Source organism: Mobula birostris, chromosome 1 (genome assembly GCF_030028105.1).
Source record: "Mobula birostris isolate sMobBir1 chromosome 1, sMobBir1.hap1, whole genome shotgun sequence".
Classification (NCBI taxonomy): domain Eukaryota; kingdom Metazoa; phylum Chordata; class Chondrichthyes; order Myliobatiformes; family Myliobatidae; genus Mobula; species Mobula birostris.
The window spans coordinates 41,206,660-41,219,865 of record NC_092370.1 but is presented as its reverse complement, the minus strand read 5'-3'; the positions used below and the strand labels follow the sequence as shown (position 1 = coordinate 41,219,865).

General features: G+C 42.9%; 1 pseudogene; it reads left to right on the top strand.

Moving 5' to 3' along the window:
* Positions 1 to 220: 220 nt before the first annotated feature.
* Positions 221 to 4,936, top strand: LOC140196657 (dnaJ homolog subfamily A member 2-like; annotated as a pseudogene).
* Positions 4,937 to 13,206: the final 8,270 nt, after the last annotated feature.

Sequence of the window (13,206 nt, the reverse complement as noted above, 5' to 3'; positions counted from 1 at the left end):
ACCGTAAATGTTTTTGCACCTTTACCATGGCATAGCATGGACACCTATGCACTGAATGAGTTATTGAGGCCTGTCATCTGATTTTTTTAAAAACCTTTCATAAGGGCATGTGACCCTCACCGAAACCCATGGTGTGACAGGATGGTATTCCTTAGTCTACTTGTGACTGCTGATTGCATTCCTCCTCCTCTATCATGATGGTATCAGGAGCCCTATGATATTCTTGGGGTCCTGTCTGGTGCCATGATGCTCAAGAAGGCATACTGCAGGTTAGCTAAGGAATACCATCCAGATAAAAACCCACATGCTGGTGATAAGTTTAAAGAAATAAGCTTTGCTTATGAAGTTTTATTAAATCAAGAGAAATGGGAACTTTATGATGCTATGGTGAACAAGTTCTATGAGAGTTGTGGTGATGGACGAGGTGCAATGGATGATATTTTCTCATGTCTCCTTGAGTTCATGGACAGTCAAGGTAGAAACTTCAACAGCAGATGAAGGGGAAAGGATATGGTGCATCCCCCCTCAAGGTTTCCTCGGAAGATTTGTATAATGCAAACACGCCAAAACTACAGCTGAGCAAAAATGTCCTATGCAGTTCACGTAGTGGTCAAGGCATCAAGGCAGGTGCTGTTCAGAAATGCAGTGCTTGCAGGAGATGAGGTGTATTGATCATGATTAGACAGTTGGTGCTAGACAGTTCAGCAGACGTGTGCTCTGATTGTGATGGAGAAGGTGCAGATATCAATGAAAAGGATCAATGCAAAAAAATGTGAGGGGTTAAAAATGATAATGGAAGTGAAGATTCTAGAAGTTCATATAGACAAGGGTATGATACATGGACAGCATATTCCACTTAGTGGAGAAGGAGAACAATTGCTGGCAAAAACAGGAAAACAGATTATTATCTGAATGGTGGCCGATTAGGAAAAGGGGAGGTGCAACGAGACCTGGGTGTCATTATACACCAGTCATTGAAAATGGGCATGCAGGTACAGCAGGCGGTGAAAAAGGCAAATGGTATGCTGGCATTTATAGCGAGAGGATTCGAGTACAGGAGCAGGGAGGTACTACTGCAGTTGTACAAGGCCTTGGTGAGACCACACCTGGAGTATTGTGTGCAGTTTTGGTCCCCTAATCTGAGGAAAGACATCCTTGCCATAGAGGGAGTACAAAGAAGGTTCACCAGATTGATTCCTGGGATGGCAGGACTTTCATATGATGAAAGACTGGATGAACTAGGCTCATACGCGTTGGAATTTAGAAGATTGAGGGGGGATCTGATTGAAACGTATAAGATCCTAAAGGGATTGGACAGGCTAGATGCAGGAAGATTGTTCCCGATGTTGGGGAAGTCCAGAACGAGGGGTCACAGTTTGAGGATAAAGGGGAAGCCTTTTAGGACCGAGATGAGGAAAAACTTCTTCACACAGAGAGTGGTGAATCTGTGGAATTCTCTGCCACAGGAAACAGTTGAGGCCAGTTCATTGGCTATATTTAAGAGGGAGTTAGATATGGCCCTTGTGGCTAAAGGGATCAGGGGGTATGGAGGGAAGGCTGGTACAGGGTTCTGAGTTGGATGATCAGCCATGCCTTTTCAGCATAATTGTATAAGGGCTAAGAGAGTTGTAAAAGCGCGCCTGAAAGCTTTGTGTGTCAATGCAAGGAGCATTCGTAATAAGGTGGATGAATTGAAAGTGCAGATTGTTATTAATGATTATGATATAGTTGGGATCACAGAGACATGGCTCCAGGGTGACCAGGGATGGGAGCTCAACGTTCAGGGATATTCAATATTCAGGAGGGATAGATATGAAGGAAGGGGAGGTTGGGTGGCGTTGCTGGTTAAAGAAGAGATTAACGCAATAGAAAGGAAGGACATAAGCCGGGAAGATGTGGAATCGATATGGGTAGAGCTGCGTAACATTAAGGGGCAGAAGACGCTGGTGGGAGTTGTGTACCGACCACCTAACAGCAGTAGTGAGGTCGGAGATGGTATTAAACAGGAAATTAGAAATGTGTGCAATAAAGGAACAGCAGTTATAATGGGTGACTTCAATCTACATGTAGATTGGGTGAACCAAATTGGTAAAGGTGCTGAGGAAGAGGATTTCTTGGTATGCGGGATGGTTTTTTGAACCAACATGTTGAGGAACCAACTAGAGAGCAGGCTATTCTGGACTGGGTTTTGAGCAATGAGGAAGGGTTAATTAGCAATCTTGTCGTGAGAGGCCCCTTGGGTAAGAGTGACCATAATATGGTGGAATTCTTCATTAAGATGGAGAGTGACATAGTTAATTCAGAAACAAAGGTTCTGAACTTAAAGAGGGGTAACTTTGAAAGTATGAGACGTGAATTAGCTAAGATAGACTGGCAAATGACACTTAAAGGATTGACGGTGGATATGCAATGGCAAGCATTTAAAGGTTGCATGGATGAACTACAACAATTGTTCATCCCAGTTTGGCAAAAGAATAAATCAAGGAAAGTAGTGCACCCGTGGCTGACAAGAGAAATTAGGGATAGTATCAATTCCAAAGAAGAAGCATACAAATTAGCCAGAGAAAGTGGCTCACCTGAGGACTGAGAGAAATTCAGAGTTCAGCAGAGGAGGACAAAGGGCTTAATTAGGAAGGGGAAAAAAGATTATGAGAGAAAACTGGCAGGGAACATAAAAACGGACTGTAAAAGCTTTTATAGATATGTAAAAAGGAAAAGACTGATAAAGACAAATGTAGGTCCCCTACAGACAGAAACAGGTGAATTGATTATGGGGAGCAAGGACATGGCAGACCAATTGAATAATTACTTTGGTTCTGTCTTCACTAAGGAGGACATAAATAATCTTCCAGAAATAGTAGGGGACAGAGGGTCCAGTGAGATGGAGGAACTGAGCGAAATACATGTTAGTAGGGAAGTGGTGTTAGGTAAATTGAAGGGATTGAAGGCAGATAAATCCCCAGGGCCAGATGGTCTGCATCCCAGAGTGCTTAAGGAAGTAGCCCAAGAAATAGTGGATGCATTAATGATAATTTTTCAAAACTCGTTAGATTCTGGACTAGTTCCTGAGGATTGGAGGGTGGCTAATGTAACTCCACTTTTTAAAAAAGGAGGGAGAGAGAAACCGGGGAATTATAGACCGGTTAGCCTAACGTCGGTGGTGGGGAAATTGCTGGAGTCAGTTATCAAGGATGTGATAACAGCACATTTGGAAAGCGGTGAAATGATCGGACAAAGTCAGCATGGACTTGTGAGAGGAAAATCATGTCTGGCGAATCTCATAGAATTTTTTGAGGATGTAACCAGTAGAGTGGATAGGGGAGAACCAGTGGACGTGGTATATTTGGATTTTCAAAAGGCTTTTGACAAGGTCCCACACAGGAGATTAGTGTGCAAACTTAAAGCACATGGTATTGGGGGTAAGGTATTGGTGTGGGTGGAGAATTGGTTAGCAGACAGGAAGCAAAGAGTGGGAATAAATGGGACCTTTTCAGAATGGCAGGCGGTGACTAGTGGGGTACCGCAAGGCTCAGTGCTGGGACCTCAGTTGTTTACTATATATATTAATGACTTGGATGAGAGAATTAAATGCAGCATCTCCAAGTTTGCGGATGACACGAAGCTGGGTGGCAGTGTTAGCTGTGAGGAGGATGCAGGGTGACTTGGATAGGTTGGGTGAGTGGGCAAATTCATGGCAGATGCAATTTAATGCGGATAAATGTGAAGTTGTCCACTTTGGTGGCAAAAATAGGAAAACAGATTATTATCTGAATGGTGGCCAATTAGGAAAAGGGGAGGTGCAACGAGATCTGGGTGTCATTATACACCAGTCATTGAAAGTGGGCATGCAGGTACAGCAGGCGGTGAAAAAGGCGAATGGTATGCTGGCATTTATAGTGAGAGGATTCGAGTACAGGAGCAGGGAGGTACTACTGCAGTTGTACAAGGCCTTGGTGAGACCACACCTGGAGTATTGTGTGCAGTTTTGGTCCCCTAATCTGAGGAAAGACATCCTTGCCATAGAGGGAGTACAAAGAAGGTTCACCAGATTGATTCCTGGGATGGCAGGACTTTCATATGAAGAAAGACTGGATGAACTGGGCTTGTACTCGTTGGAATTTAGAAGATTGAGGGGGGATCTGATTGAAACGTATACGATCCTAAAGGGATTGGACAGGCTAGATGCAGGAAGATTGTTCCCGATGTTGGGGAAGTCCAGAACGAAGAGCCACAGTTTGAGGATAGAGGGGAAGCCTTTTAGGACCGAGATGAGGAAAAACTTCTTCACACAGAGAGTGGTGAATCTGTGGAATTCTCTGCCACAGGAAACAGTTGAGGCCAGTTCATTGGCTATATTTAAGAGGGAGTTAGATATAGCCCTTGTGGCTACGGGGGTCAGGGGGTATGGAGGGAAGGCTGGAGCGGGGTTCTGAGTTGGATGATCAGCCATGATCATAATAAATGGCAGTGCAGGCTTGAAGGGCCGAATGGCCTACTCCTGCACCTATTTTCTATGTTTCTATGATCATACTGAATGGCGGTACAGGCTCGAAGGGCTGAATGGCCTACTCCTGCAGCTATTTTCTAATTGCCTGCTGTGGAACCTGGTGACATTATCCTTGTACTACAGGAGAAGGAACATGTGGTGTTTCAGAGAGAAGAATGGCTTGCACATGACACACAAAACTGGTCCTGTTGAAGTGGTTTTCAATTCATGTTCCACCATTTAGATGGATGGAATATATTGTGAAGTATCCTCCAGGAAAAGTTATCAAACCAGGTTGTGTTCGTATTGCTAAAGGGGAAGGAACGCTGTGGTATCGTAATCCATTTGAAAAAGGAGACTTGTTCATCAAATTTGATTTTCGAATAATTGGATTAACTGGGACAAAATAGTTGAAATATTTGCTACTAGCCAAGCCGTAAGTCCCTGAGGTGACTGGTGACACTGAGGAGTTTGACACATAGCTCAGCTGGACAGCACCAGAGGGAGGCCTACAATGATGGCTTTGATGGGCCCCACAGGGAACTGCACTACTTCTTTCTTGTTTATGCTGTACACCTCGGACTTTAGATACAACTTTGAGGTACGTCACCTGCAGAAATTCTCTGATGACTCAGGAATTGTCAGGTGTATAAAGGAGGACGCGAGGATGAATACAGGGCCCTGGTGGAGGACTTTGTCAAATGGTGCAATCTGTATCATCTGCAGCTTAATATCAGTAAGACAAAGGAGATGGTGATGGACTTTAGGAAGACTGAGAGTGTACTGAATCATTCTTGTGAATCTTCTCTGAACCCTCTTCAATGTCAGTATATCCTTTCTAAAATAAGGAGCCCAAAACTGCACAAGGGTACCCTGTGTCATAAGTGCCTTATAGAGCCTCAACTTCACATCCCTGCTCTTATATTCTATACCTCTAGAAATAAATGCCAACATTGCATTCTCCTTCTTCACCACTGACTCAGCCTGGAGGTTAACCTTCAGGGTATCCTGCACAAGGACTCACAAGTCCCTTTGCCTCTCTGCATTTTGAATTCTCTCCCCACCTAAATAATAGTCTGCCCATTTATTTCTTCCACCAAAGTGCATGACCATACACTTTACAACATTGTATTTCATTTGCCACTTCTTTGCCCATTCCCCTAAACTATCTAAGTCTCTCCGCAGGCTCTCTGTTTCCTCAACACTACCCACTCCTCCACCTATCTTTGTATCATTGGCAAATTTAGCCACAAATCCATTAATAGAAACATACAAAACCTACAGCACAATACACGCCCTTCGGCCCACAAAACTGTGCCGAACGTGTCCTTACCTTAGAAATTACCTAGCCTACCCATAGCCCTCTGTTTTTTTCTAAGCTCCATGTACCTGTCCAGGTGTCTCTTAAAAGACCCTATCGTATCAGCTTCCACCGCAGCCGTCGGTAGCCCATTCCATGTACTCAACACTGCGGAAAAAAAAAAAAAGCTTACCCCTGACATCTCCTTTGTTCCTCCTTCCAAGCGCCTTAAAACTATGCCCTTTCATGCTAACTATTTCAGCCCTGGGAAAAAACCTCTGACTATCCACACGATCAATGCTTCTCATCATCTTGGACACCTCTATCAGGTCACCTCTCATCCTCTGTTGCTCCAAGGAGAAAAGGCTGAGTTCACTCAACCTATTCTCATAAGGCGTGCTCTCCAATCCAGGTAACATCCTGGTAAACCTTCTCTGCACCCTTTCTATGGTTTCCATATCCCTCCAGTAGTGAGGCAACCAGAATTGAGCACAATACTCCAAGTGGGGTCTGACCAGGGTCCTATACAGCTGCAACGTTACCTCTCGGCTCTTAAACTCAATCCCACGATTGATGAAGGCCAATGCATCATATGCCACAGAGTCAACCTGTGTAGCAGCTTTGAGTGTCCTATGGACTCAGACCCCAAGATCCCTCTGATCCTCCACATTGCCAGGAGTCTTACCATTAATGCTATATTCTGCCATCATATTTGACCTACCAAAATGAACCACCTCACACTTATCTGAGTTGAACTCCATCTGCCACTTCTCAGCCCAGTCTTGCATCCTATCAATGTCCCGCTATAACCTCTGACAGCCCTCCACACTATCCACAACACCCCCAAATAATCCCATAGTCCAAATCATTGACACATATCGTAAAAAAGCAGCTGTCCCAACACTGAACCCTGTGGATCCCTTTATTCCCACTCTGTTTTCTGTCAATCAGCCAATGCTCCATCCATGCTAGTAACTTTCCTGTAACTCCATGGGCACTTATCTTGCTGAGCAGCCTCATGTGCGGTGCCTTGTCAAAGGCCTTCTGAAAATCCAAGTACACCACATCTACTGCATCTCCTTTGGCTACCCTGCTTGTAATTTCCTCAAAAAAAAATTGCAGTAGGTTAGTCAGGCAGGATTTTCCTTTCAGGAAACCACGCTGGCTTTGGCCTATCTTGTCATGTGCCTCCAGGTACTCCATAATCTCATCCCTAACAATCGATTCCAACAACTTCCCAACCACTGATGTCAGGCTAACAGGTCTATAGTTTCCTTTCTGCTGCCTCCCACCCTTCTTAAATAGCGGAGTAACATTTGCAATTTTCCAGTAATCTGGTACAATGCCAAAATCTATCGATTCTTCAAAAATCATTGTTAATGCCTCCGCAATCTCTCCAGCTACTTCCTTCAAAACCTAAGGTGCCTTCCATCAGGTCCAGGAGATTTTTCCACCCTCAGACCATTAAGCTTCCTGAGCACCTTCTTAGTCATAATTTTCACTGCACATACTTCACTTCCTTGACACTGTTGAATGTCCAGTTAACTACAGATGTCTTCCACTGTGAAAACTGAATTGAAAAGGTGAATACAGGACTAAAGGTGTTATATTTGAATGCATGCAGCATTTGGAATAAGGTAGATGAACCTGTAGCACAGTTACAGATTGGCACGTTTGGCATTGTGAACATCACTGAATCATTACTGAATGAAGGTTGTATTTGGGAGCTCAATGTCCGAGGATATACCCTGTATCGAAAGGACAGGAAGAGAGGCAGAGGGGTTGGTGTTGTCTGTTGGTAAATAGAAACATAGGAAGCCTACAGCACAATACAGGCCCTTTGGCCTACAATGCTGTGCCGAACATGGGCTTATTTTAGAAATTACCTCGGGTTACCTATAGCCCTCTATTTTTCTAAGCTCCATGTACCTATCCAGGAGTCTCTTAAAAGACCCTATCGTACCCGCCTATATCAAATCATTAGAACTACGTGACATTTGGTCGGAAGGTGTTGAATCATACTTTATACTTCATAGTCGCCAAACAATTGGTACTAGAATGTACAATCATCACAGCGATATTTGATTCTACGCTTCACACTCCCTAGATTACAAATATTAAATATTAAAAATAGTTAAAATTAGTACATATTAAAAATTTAAATTATAAATCATAAATAGAAAATGGAAAAATAGGAAGTAAGGTAGTGCAAAAAAAACTGAGAGGCGGGTCCGGATATTTGGAGGGTACGGCCCAGATCCGGGTCAGGATCCGCTCAGCAGTCTTATCACAGTTGTAAAGAAGCTGTTCCCAAATTTGGCTGTACGTGTCTTCAAGCTCCTGAACCTTCCCCCGGAGGGAAGAGGGACGGAAAGTGTGTTGACTGGGTGGGTCGTGTCCTTGATTACCCTGGCAGCACTGCTCCGACAGCGTGCGGTGTGAAATGAGTCGACGTATGGAAGATTGGTTTGTGTGATGTGTTGCGCCGTGTTCACGATCTTCTGTAGCTTCTTTCGGTCTTGGAAAGGACAACTTCCATACCAGGTTGTGATGCACCCTAGAATTGTGGATAGAGCTAAAGAACTGCAAGGATAAAAAGGCACTGGGAGCTATATACAGACCCCCAAACAGTAATAAGGACGTGGTCTACAAATTACAATGGGAGATAGAAAATGCATGTCAAAAGGACAATGTAACAATAGTCATGAGGGATTTCTATGTGCAGGTAGATTGGGAAAATCAGGTTGGTGATGGGTCCCAAAAGGAGGAATTTCTAGAATGCCTAGGAGATGGCTTTATAGAGCTACTTGTGCTTGAGTCCACTAGGAGATCAGCTATTCTAGATTGGGTGTTGTTGTGCAATGAACCAGAATTGATAAAGAGCTTAAGGTAAAAGAAACCTTAGGGTCAGATGATCATAAATGATTGAATTCATCCTACGATTTGAGAAGGAGCAGCTAAAGTCAGAGGTATTAGTACTACAGTGGAGTAAAGGGAATTACAGAATCATGAGAGAGGAGTTGGCCAGAGTTGGCTGGAAAAGAACACAGGTAGAGCAGCAATGGCTGGGATTTCTGGAAGCAATTCTGAAGATGTAGAATAGATACCTTCTAAAGAGGAAGAGGTATTCTAAAGGCAAGATGACAAATCAATGGCTCACAGGAGATGTCAAAGCCAACACAAAAGTCAAAGAGAGAGCATGTAATAGAGTAAAAATTAGTGGGAAGTTAGAGGATTGGGACGCTTTTAAAAACCAACAGAAAGCAACTGTAAAAGTCATTAAGAAAAACAAGATTGAATATGAAGGTAAGCTCCCAATAATATTAAAGAGGATGCCTAAAATTCTAAAATTTCTTCAGAACATAAAGTGTAAAAGAGAGGCGAGAGTAAATATTGGACTACTGGAAAATGGTGCTGGAGAGGTAGTAATGAGGGACAAGGAAATGGCAGGTGGACTAAATAAGTATTTTGCATCAGTGGAAGACAAGTAGTATAATGGAAATTCTAGAGTGTCTGGGGGCAGAAGTGTGCAAATTTGTTATTACTTGGAGAAGATTCTTGAGAAACTGAAGGGTCTGAAGTTAGACAAGTCACCTGGACCAGATATTATACACCCCAGAGTTCTGAAGGAGGTGGCTGAACAGATTTTACAGGCATTAGTAATGATTTTTCAAGAATCAATTGATTCTGGCATAGTTCCAGAGGACAGGAACATTGCAAATGTCACTCAACTGTTCAAGAAGGCAGGAGTAAGAAAATTATAGGACAATTAATCTGAACTCAATGGTTGGGAAGGTGTTGGAGTTGATTGTTAAGGACGTTGTTTCGGGGCATCAGGGAAGCATGTGATAAAATAAGCTATGGTTTCCTCAAGGGAAAATCTTGCCTGACAAATCTGTTGGAATTCTTTCAATAAATAACAAGCAGGGTAGACAAAGGGCAATCGGTGGATGTTGTGTACTTGGATTTTCAGAAGGCCTTTGACAAGGTGCCACACATGAGGCTGCTTAACAAGTTAAGAGCCCACGATATTACAGGAAGGATACTAGCATGGATAAAGCAGTGGATGATTGGCAAGAGGCAAATTGTGGGCATAAAGGGAGACTTTTCTGGTTAGTTGCTGGTGACTAGTGGTTTTCCACAGGTGTCTGTATTGAGACTAATTCTTTTTATGTTATGTCAATGACTTGGATGACGGAATTGATGGCCTGATAGCAAAGTTCAAAGATGATACAAAGATAGGTGGCGGGCAGGTAGTTTTGAGGAAGTAAAAAGGCTACAGAAGGACTTAGACGGATTAGGAGAATGGGCAAAGAAGTGGTTTACAGGATATACTGTACTGTTGGGAAGTGTAAGGTCATGCACTTTGGTAGAAGAAATTAAAAGGAAGACTATTTTTTAAATGGGGAGAATTCCAAAATCCGAGGTGCAAGGGGACTTGGGAGTCCTTGTGTAGGATTCCCTCAAGGTTAATTTGCAGGTTGAATCAGTGGTGATGAAGGCAATTGCTATGTCAGCATTCATTTCAAGGGGACTAGAATATAAAAGCAACAATGTTATGTTGAGGCTTTGTAAAGCACCGTGAGGCCTCACTTGGAGTATTGTGTGCAGTTTTGGGTCCCTTATCTTAGATGGGTTTGCTGATATTGTAGAGGTTTCAAAGGAGGTTCACAAAAATGATTCCAGGATTGAAAGGCTTGACATATGAGAAGTGTTTGATGGCTTTGGGCCTATACTCACTAGAATTCAGAAGAATGAAGGGTGACATCATTGAAAGTTATTGAATATTGAAAGGCCTCGACAGAGTGGATATGGAGAGGATGCTTCCTATGGTGGGGGAGTCTGATACCACCAGAGGACACAGCCTCAGAATAGAGGGGTGTCCTTTTAGAATGAAGATGAGGAGGAGTTTCTTTAGCCAGAGAGTGGTGAATCTGTGGAATTCTTTGCCACAGGTGGCTGTAGAGGCCAAGTCATTGGGATACTTGAGGTAGAGGGTGATAGATTTCTGAATAGTCAGGACTTTAAGGGATACGGTGAGAAGGCAGGAGATTGGGGCTGAGACAGAAAATGGATCAGCCATGATGAAATGGCAGAGCAGACTCAATGAGCCTAATTCTGCTCCTATCCTTGCGGTCAGAGGGGATAGCTTCATTTGCCCCATCATTGAACTGTTCCTACAACCTATCGACTCACTTTGAAGGACTCTTCATATTGTGTTCGCGATATTTATTATTTATTTATTTATTTCTCTCCCTTTTATATTTGTATTTTTCTTTTGCACAATGGTTGTTTATCTGGCCTTTTGAGCGCGGTGTTTCATTGACTCTATTGGGTTTCTTGGATTTGCTGTTTATGCCCGCAGGGGAACAAATCTCATGGTTGTGGTCATAAATTTACTTTGAACCATGACTTGCTGAGTTCCTCCAGCATTTTGCATGGGCTGCTAGAGATAAAGAGCTATCTTTCTATCTTATATATGTTGATAAATAGCAAAACAATGGATTAAATTGTCCATTAATTTCTACCATCTCTCATCTGCATGTCTCAATTAGCTTCAATTTGTTCAGTTTGGTGAGCCCCATGTGATCTTCTAATACCTATGAAGTACTTAGCTGTATCATTGAGCATTGCTGTGAGTATTTTGAGAGCCAATAAATAACATTTCCAGTATTTATAATTCAGTTATACATCTTGTAGTCTGCCAACAGAGCAACATATCCATAAGTGACATTTCAGGTTTCAGGTTACCGACTAAGGAACTTACTTTAGTGTGGCAACACACACCAAATGCTGGAGGAACTCATTAGGCCAGACAGCATCTATGGTAAAGAGTAAACAGTCGTCGTGTTCTTATGAATACAGTTTATATCTGAGGCTTTTGGGAAGCAGTGGGAACCAGACCTGCTCATAGCCATCCTTGGAGCAACAAGCTCCCTATCTTCAGCCAATATGTATGAAAAAAGGCTGTATTGTTTGGAATGATGATTGCTAAGAAGTTAATCCTGCAAATGTGGAAAATGGACTCTGTGCCTACATACAATCTGTGGCTGAGAGAACTACCAAATACTTTACATTTGGAGAGACTGAGACTATGTAATGATGACAGAGGGGACATCTTTGAAAGGATATAAGGCCTTGTATTGGATTTTCTTACGGGGTGAGGACTGAGGTTTTTTAGTGTGGTGCACCTCTGCTGTCTATGTTTACTTTTGCCTTTATATTTTTCTCCCTTTTGCTGCTCAATATTTAATTTGATTTTGTAAAGGTCGTGGTTTTTGTGGATGTGCTGTATTTTTTTTTGTTTTTTTTGTTTGTAATAAAAAATAAAAATATATATTTGCAAAATTTTTAAAAATTCAAATGAGCTCTTTTTTTTGTCGCGAGTACAGTGAGTACGGGTAGAATGAAAAAATTCAAGTAACAGGCGCGTAGGTACAGACAACACACAATATAAATTATATGTAAATCATACGAGACAGTGAGAACCAAAACACTGTTTAGACAGTGCCAGTGTCTCAGGGGCCGATGTTAGACTGTCTTTAGAGAGTGAACCCTCACAAGGCAGAAAGTCCTGATGGAGTACCTGGTATGGCTTTGAGAACCTGTGCCAGACAACTGGCGGGAGTATGCAAGCACATTTTCAACCTTTCACTGCTACGGGCAGAAGTTCCCACTTGTTTCAAAAAGGCAATGATTATACCAGCGCCAAAGAAGAATAATGTGGGCTGCCTTAACAACTATCGCCCGGTAGCACTCACATCAACAGTGATGAAATGCTTTGTGAGTTTGGTCATGACTAGACTGAACTCCTGCTTCAGCAAGGACCTGGACCCATTGCAATTTGCCTATCGTCACAATAGGTCAACGGCAGACGCAATCTCAATGGCTCTTCACAGGGCTTTAGACCACCTAAACCACACAAACACCTACGTCGGGGTACTGTTCATCAACTATAGCTCAGCATTTAATACCATCATTCCCACAATCCTGATTGAGAAGTTGCAGAACCTGGGCCTCTGTACTTCTCTCTGTAATTGGATCCTCAACTTCCTAACTGGAAGACCAGTCTGCGGATTGAAGATAACATATTCTCTTCGCTGACGATCAACACTGGTTCACCTCAGGGGTGTGTGCTTACTCTCTATATACACATGACTGTGTGGCTAGGATTGGCTCAAACACCATCTACAAATTTGCTGATGATGCAAATATTGTTGGTAGGATCTCAGGTGGTGATGAGAGGGCGTATAGAAGTGACATACGCCAACTAGTGGAGTGGTGCCACAGCAACAACCTGGCACTCTACGTCAGTAAGATGAAAGAGCTGATTGTGGACTTCAGGAAGGGTAAAACGAAGGACCACATACCAATCCTCATAGAGGGATCAGAAATGGAGAGAGTGAGCAGCTTCAAGTTC